The sequence below is a fragment of the Vicia villosa genome, unplaced genomic scaffold (assembly GCF_029867415.1).
Source record: "Vicia villosa cultivar HV-30 ecotype Madison, WI unplaced genomic scaffold, Vvil1.0 ctg.000218F_1_1, whole genome shotgun sequence".
Taxonomy (NCBI): Eukaryota; Viridiplantae; Streptophyta; class Magnoliopsida; order Fabales; family Fabaceae; genus Vicia; species Vicia villosa.
In genome coordinates, this window is record NW_026705082.1 from 1,141,075 (window position 1) to 1,147,294 (window position 6,220).

General features: G+C 33.7%; 2 long non-coding RNA genes across 2 annotated transcripts; one reads left to right on the forward strand and one right to left on the reverse strand.

The window, feature by feature from the left end:
* The first annotated feature begins 257 nt into the window (after positions 1-257).
* On the forward strand, positions 258-1,054 carry LOC131625501 (uncharacterized). The gene is made up of 3 exons (XR_009290870.1): positions 258-393; positions 475-605; positions 751-1,054. It is a non-coding gene; the product is annotated as an uncharacterized LOC131625501 (long non-coding RNA).
* Positions 1,055-2,122: 1,068 nt separating this feature from the next.
* LOC131625502 (uncharacterized) lies at positions 2,123-3,684 on the reverse strand. Its single transcript, XR_009290871.1, has 4 exons — positions 3,477-3,684; positions 3,317-3,378; positions 3,134-3,198; positions 2,123-2,409 (listed from the first exon to the last, which is right to left on the reverse strand). It is a non-coding gene; the product is annotated as an uncharacterized LOC131625502 (long non-coding RNA).
* Between the last annotated feature and the right edge of the window lie 2,536 nt (positions 3,685-6,220).

The window sequence follows — 6,220 nt, forward strand, 5'->3', positions numbered from 1 at the left end:
CCTGCAAATGCAACAAATATTGACAATAGGTGGAAAAGAAATTTTTAGTGTTAGAATATATGTTTATGTACTGGTTTATATGGATCTGAGATTGTAATTTTTGGTTTAAATGTTACATGTTAGTAAGGGCGCCGTCTAAGGTGCGCTCTCATGTGAGAGACTATTTTTTCTTTTTTTTTTGGTTTCAAATCAATCACAGCCATTAAATATGTTGTGCACCCACTGTTATAATAGATCTCTCCACACCCAATAAACCACTCATAAACATAACGTTTTTCTTCACACCAATATTCATTTATTTCCAATTCAACGTTTTCTCTGTATTATCTTCCCCAATTTCTCAAGATTTCGTTTTCAGCATGCCTCGTCTTCTCTAGTTCATCATTCCTTCCCGTTTCGTCCCCAATTCTTCATTTTATATTTTAGTTTTTATTTAGGGTTTTTTAGCTTCTGATTTCTTCCTTTCTCATTCAGGGTTTTTTCATCTCGAAGCTCGATTCGAAGATGGATGGTGGTCATGTTGATGGGCATGAAAATCGGTGCTAAAATAAGACTCACTGTTTGTAGAACTTGGACTTTCAATGATGGATGAACAAGTTTTTCAGGTATTGTTGTTGGTACAACTCTTGATTTATGGTGATCATGGTAAAACTCATGAATTTGCATAATTTGAATTTCTATTGTACTTGTCTTGAGATTTATTATACCTAATAGAAGATTTGTAGATTGAAGTTTTCCTTCTATGTCAAGGTCTGCTGCAACAGCAAATAAGTTAGAGGAAGCTGGTAACCAAAATATAGCATGCATATCATTGGACTTCAAACTGTGAAACCGGGTTTAGATAATCATTTATTTTATTTTATATTTTATTTTATGTTATCTTTAAGGATAAGAATCAAAATGTGTCTATTCTGCAGTGACATTTGAACCGATCAATTTGACGGAGTTGCAGAATGCTGGAAAAGCTGGTTTGGTGTAAATCCAAGGGAAAATTTTAGCTGGGTTAGGAATTGTTTTTTTAGTAAGTATTTTTATAACTTTTGTAACAATTTAGTGATGCTTGTATTGATGATTCTTTGTTTTCTGAAATTTTCAGGTGCGTGTGTATTCTTCACCTTCTTTCCTAATCAAGCAGAAGCTGGTCCAACTGGTTCCTGCAGACTATGACTGAAAATTCCATTGATTAGTTGTTGGTTTCCCCTCACATAATGCATGTTGCATAATTTAGAAATGTGAGATTAGAATTGAGAAACATAAAACTTGTGATGTCAATGAGGTTATGGAAGGGATAATTGTCAAAACTAGATTGTTTCACTGCGGTAGTAAATTGTTTTCCATTGAGTTAAGCAAAATTTCAAAAAATATATATCAAGTAAAGCAATGTCTGGATTTATTTCCACTGTTTAAATTGTATGTTACTACAGAGTAGGTTGCTAGGACAATATGATATGCCATGTCCCTTGCTATTAAATTTGCGATCAAGTCTCAAAGGTTAAGTTTTTTTAATTAAAAATTTAGGATGACTAATAAATTTATAGTAGTGTTTAGTAAAAGTAATTGTTAAAGTAACTTGGTAAAATGACATAAATAAACATTTAGTTTTTAATTAAAATAACAGTGGTAAAAGAAAAAAAATTATAAACTGTCAATTACATGAATAGTTATAAGAAACATTATAAGACTTAAAAATAAATTACATTATAAGCAAATAATAGTTATTATCATACATTATTTTTTAAGTTACAAGGAATCAGCTACTGCTATAAGCTAATTTGGACTTCTTGCAATTTTTACCACTATTTGCCTTATGTCTCCACCTCCACATATATGAAAGACAATGACTTTAGTATCTGTGAGCATAAAATAATTGGGTATAAACTATAGAGAAAATGGAAATGAATTGTCCTAAAGCTATATATCCCCAACCAATACTCACTACTTGTAAAAAAAACCATGTTAATGATGAGACACAATGGATTTATACATGAAATAGAAATTCCTGAAAAGTCTAATTGAATGAAGAAACTCAAAGTTGGAAGACATTTAATACTACAGATCTTGGCATGTGGAAATTTTCACAAAAAGGCCATTAATTTAGGCTAACAAAATATTACAATCGTTATTTTGATAACATTAAAAAAATTATTACAATCAGATTAGCAACACTATTTTCCATTTTGCACACCGGCGGTGATCACGCGGCATAAATAGTTGGGCATTCTAATTTACGTCATTTGATCTTGGCTACCTAGGGAGCCAATAGAATTGGCAAGAGAAAATGAAGAGGATATTCAAAAAAGAAATCAGAAACATTGGTCTTGCTCCATCTTTAACTGTGTTGCCAAATGCACCTTGCAATATAAAGATCAATCTCTTTATAAATAGTAAGCTGACGAATGTTCCCAGAGGCTGTCACAATAGAAAACAAATTCTTAGCATCACATGTTAGCATTGAGAAAAAAAATCAGTGTAAAATATAAAATATCTGAAATTTATGGCATTGTGTGACTTAAACATGGAGACATATGCAAGGTGACCTATGATCATTGATCAATCTGCACAATTAGCTTACTGGATAATGATGAAACAGTGACCATTAAATAAATAAATGATATCATAAAAGATGGAAAATAAAAAAGGTTGGTTGATTAAGACTTTAGAGAGATGATGAGTTATGTGAGACGTTAAACAATTTCATCCAATAGGTGAATGCAATATCAATAAATAAATAAATAAATAAATAAAAGAGATTACTCCATGGTACCCCTGTTCAATTGTAATAATACATTGACAGAAGTGTGATTGTTTAATGAAACTCGACATATAATTCAATAGTTGATCTCTGTCAGAGGTATCATAAAATATTTACTGCAGAAACAAGTACCACGATACATTGTAGAAGACTCTATATAACAGGTGCCAAAGAAACTACCACAGCATTTCCAAGAGAAACAGAGAGGTTGTTCCAGAACAAGTCCAAATTTTAAGGACATACAAACGCTAAAATTCAAAGATAGAGTATTCCTTATAGATGTGAAAGAAGTTAGAATTAAACGCAGTTAAGAACTAGTGGGAAAAAATTATATGATATAGCCAGTCCTCGAAATACACATGAAGCGCTGATGACAGTTACCGTTTACAACTTTCTTCTATATTTGCTTCTTTTAACAATTTCCCTGACTCCCCTAAATTGTCTAACTGCAAAGAAACAATTTCATTCAAAATAAAGCATAAAACTAAAAAGTTTGAAAATCCAGTTTCCAGTGTATTTATCAATTGAAATTGTAACATATATTTCTTTGTTGAGATGCCATACTCGGGTAATGTGAACGAATTGTCTTTAGTAGAGCCGGTGGACTCTCTAAGTCAGTTTGGGATCTGCACAAAGATTTGAACAGAAGAAGAAAATCTGAGTAATACAAAAGAAAGAAATATGGACCTCAACATTCTTCATCCCTAGAGTGAATATACTGAACCTCGTATAATCTCAACATCAGAAGGAGTTGTAGCTTCTGAAACTTTGTAGTATTGAATGAGCAACAAATTGTCGATTCACGAGCAACAAATTGTCGATTCACGGGTATTCTATTAATAACAAAATAAAAGTAAGAATAATAAATAAACGAATATTATGTTGCAGCAAATTCTGTCAATAATAACCTAACAAATCCATCTCAATTTGTTTCCAATCTGCAGAAAGAATAAAAAACTTAAGTGAAGAGAAAATAACTTGAGTGAGAGGAAATCAAAGAACTGCAAACAAAGAAAGCAGTGTAAAAGCTCTTGCAGGTGTCAAATCCCCTCCAAGCAAGGTGAACACTCCACGGTGAATCACATACCTGGTGAATCGGAGACGCAATTGAATTGCAGAAAGAGTATAATAGAAGGGTAAAAAACCCTAATCACGGATGTAGGTGAACAAAGAAGAGGAATATTGAACTTGATAGTCTTTTATGAACAAGGAATGGGAATTAGTGAACTCGTAGAAAGCGGGCAAATTTCACAAAAGATGATTTGGGAGGGAAACAAAATGATTTGTGAGGGAAATGAAATTTCCCTAATTTTTGTTCTTGATAGAAACGTGTCATAATATATATGTTTTATAAAAATAAAAGTTTGAATAAAAAATTGTAATAATAAAAGGTGATTTATTATTATAGATTGAGTAAAAAAATTAATAACAAATGAGAATTTATTATTAAAGGTTGAGTCAAAAAATAATGAAAAGGGTATCTAAATACTTTCAATAAATCTCCATCTTAGTCAAAGGTATATGGATACTATTATCAATAGTCGAACATTATCATAGTTCCTCGTCTTAGTTAACCATCACCGATAGATATCTTTTATGGTTCACATATAGTTGACCATCTTCAATGCATCCCTAATATGGTTCACACATAGTTGAAAATTATCAGTTGACTATCTTCAGTGGTTCGGACAAAGTTGACCATCTTTCATGCATCCCTTGCATGGTTTACACATAGTTTACCATAATCAGTTAACTATCTTCCATGCTTCACACATAGTTGACCATCTTCAATGCATCCCATACATGGTTGATAATCATCAGTTAACTATCTGACATAGTTTACACATAGTTGAGCATCATCAGTACATGCCTGAAATGGCTCACACATAGTCGGACATCACCAATGCATTCATTGCATGGTTCACACATAGTTGACCACCATCATTGCATCCCTGACATGGTTCACACATAGTCGAACATCATCAATTGACTTTTTGATATGGTTCACACATAGTTGACCATCATCAGTGCATCCTTGATATAATTTACACATAGTCGAACATCATCAATTGATTGTCTGACATTCTTCACACATAGTTAACCATCGTTAGTGTATCCCTAACATGGTTCACACATTATAGGACATAATTAGTTAAGTGTCTGACATGGTTCACACATAGTCGACCATTTTTAATACATCCATGACATGGTTCACACATAGTCGACCATTTTTAATACATCCATGACATGGTTCACACATAGTCGAACATCATCAGTTGAATGTCTGATTTGGTTCACACATAGTCGACCATCATCAATGCATCCCTAACATAGTTCACACATAGTCGGACATTATTAATTGATTGTCTTAAATGGCTCACACATAGTCGGACATCATCAATGCATCCATGACATGGTTCACACATAGTTGACCATCATCAGTGCATCCCTGAAAAGGTTGAAACTTAGTCAAACATCATCAGTGCATCCCTAACATGGTACACACATAGTCGAACATAAATACTTGACTATCTTTCATGGTTCACACAAAGTTTACCATCATCAGTTTACAGTCTGACATGGTTCACACATATATGACCATTTTTGGTGCATCCCTGACATGGTTCACACATAGTTGACCATCATCAGTGTATCCCTGACATGGTTCACACATAGTCGAACATCATAAGTGCATCCCTAACATGGTACCCACACGGTGGACTATCATTAGCTGACTATCTGACATGGTTCATACATAGTTGACCATCTTCAGTTGAATATCTGACATGCTTCAAACATAGGTTGATATCATTAGTTGACTATCTTACATGGTTCACACATAGTCGGACATCATTAATTGATTGTATGACATGGCTCACACTTAGTTAACCATTATCAGTGCATCCTTGACATGGTTTACACATAGTCGGACATCATCAGTTGACTGTCTTACATGGTTCACACATAGTTAATCATCATCAGTGCATCCCTGACATGGTACACACACAGTCGACAATCATCAGTTGATTGTTTGACATGGTTCACACATAGTTGACCATTATAAGTAAATCCATGGCATGGTTTACACATAGTTAACCATCATCAATGCATCCCTGACATGATTCACACATAGTTTACCATCATCAATTGAATCCCTGACATGGTTCACACATGGTTTACCATCATCAGTTGAATCCCTGACATGGTTCACACATAGTTTACCATCATCAGTTGAATCCGTGACATGGTTCACACATAGTTTACCATCATCAGTTGAATCCCTGACATGGTTAACACATAGTTTACCATTGTCAATTGAATCCCTGACATGGTTCACACATAGTTGGACATCATCGGTTGAATCCCTGATATGGTTCACACATAGTTTACCATCATCAGTTGAATCTCTGACATGGTTCACACATAGTTCACCGTCATCAGTTCATCTATAATACGCTTCACACATCG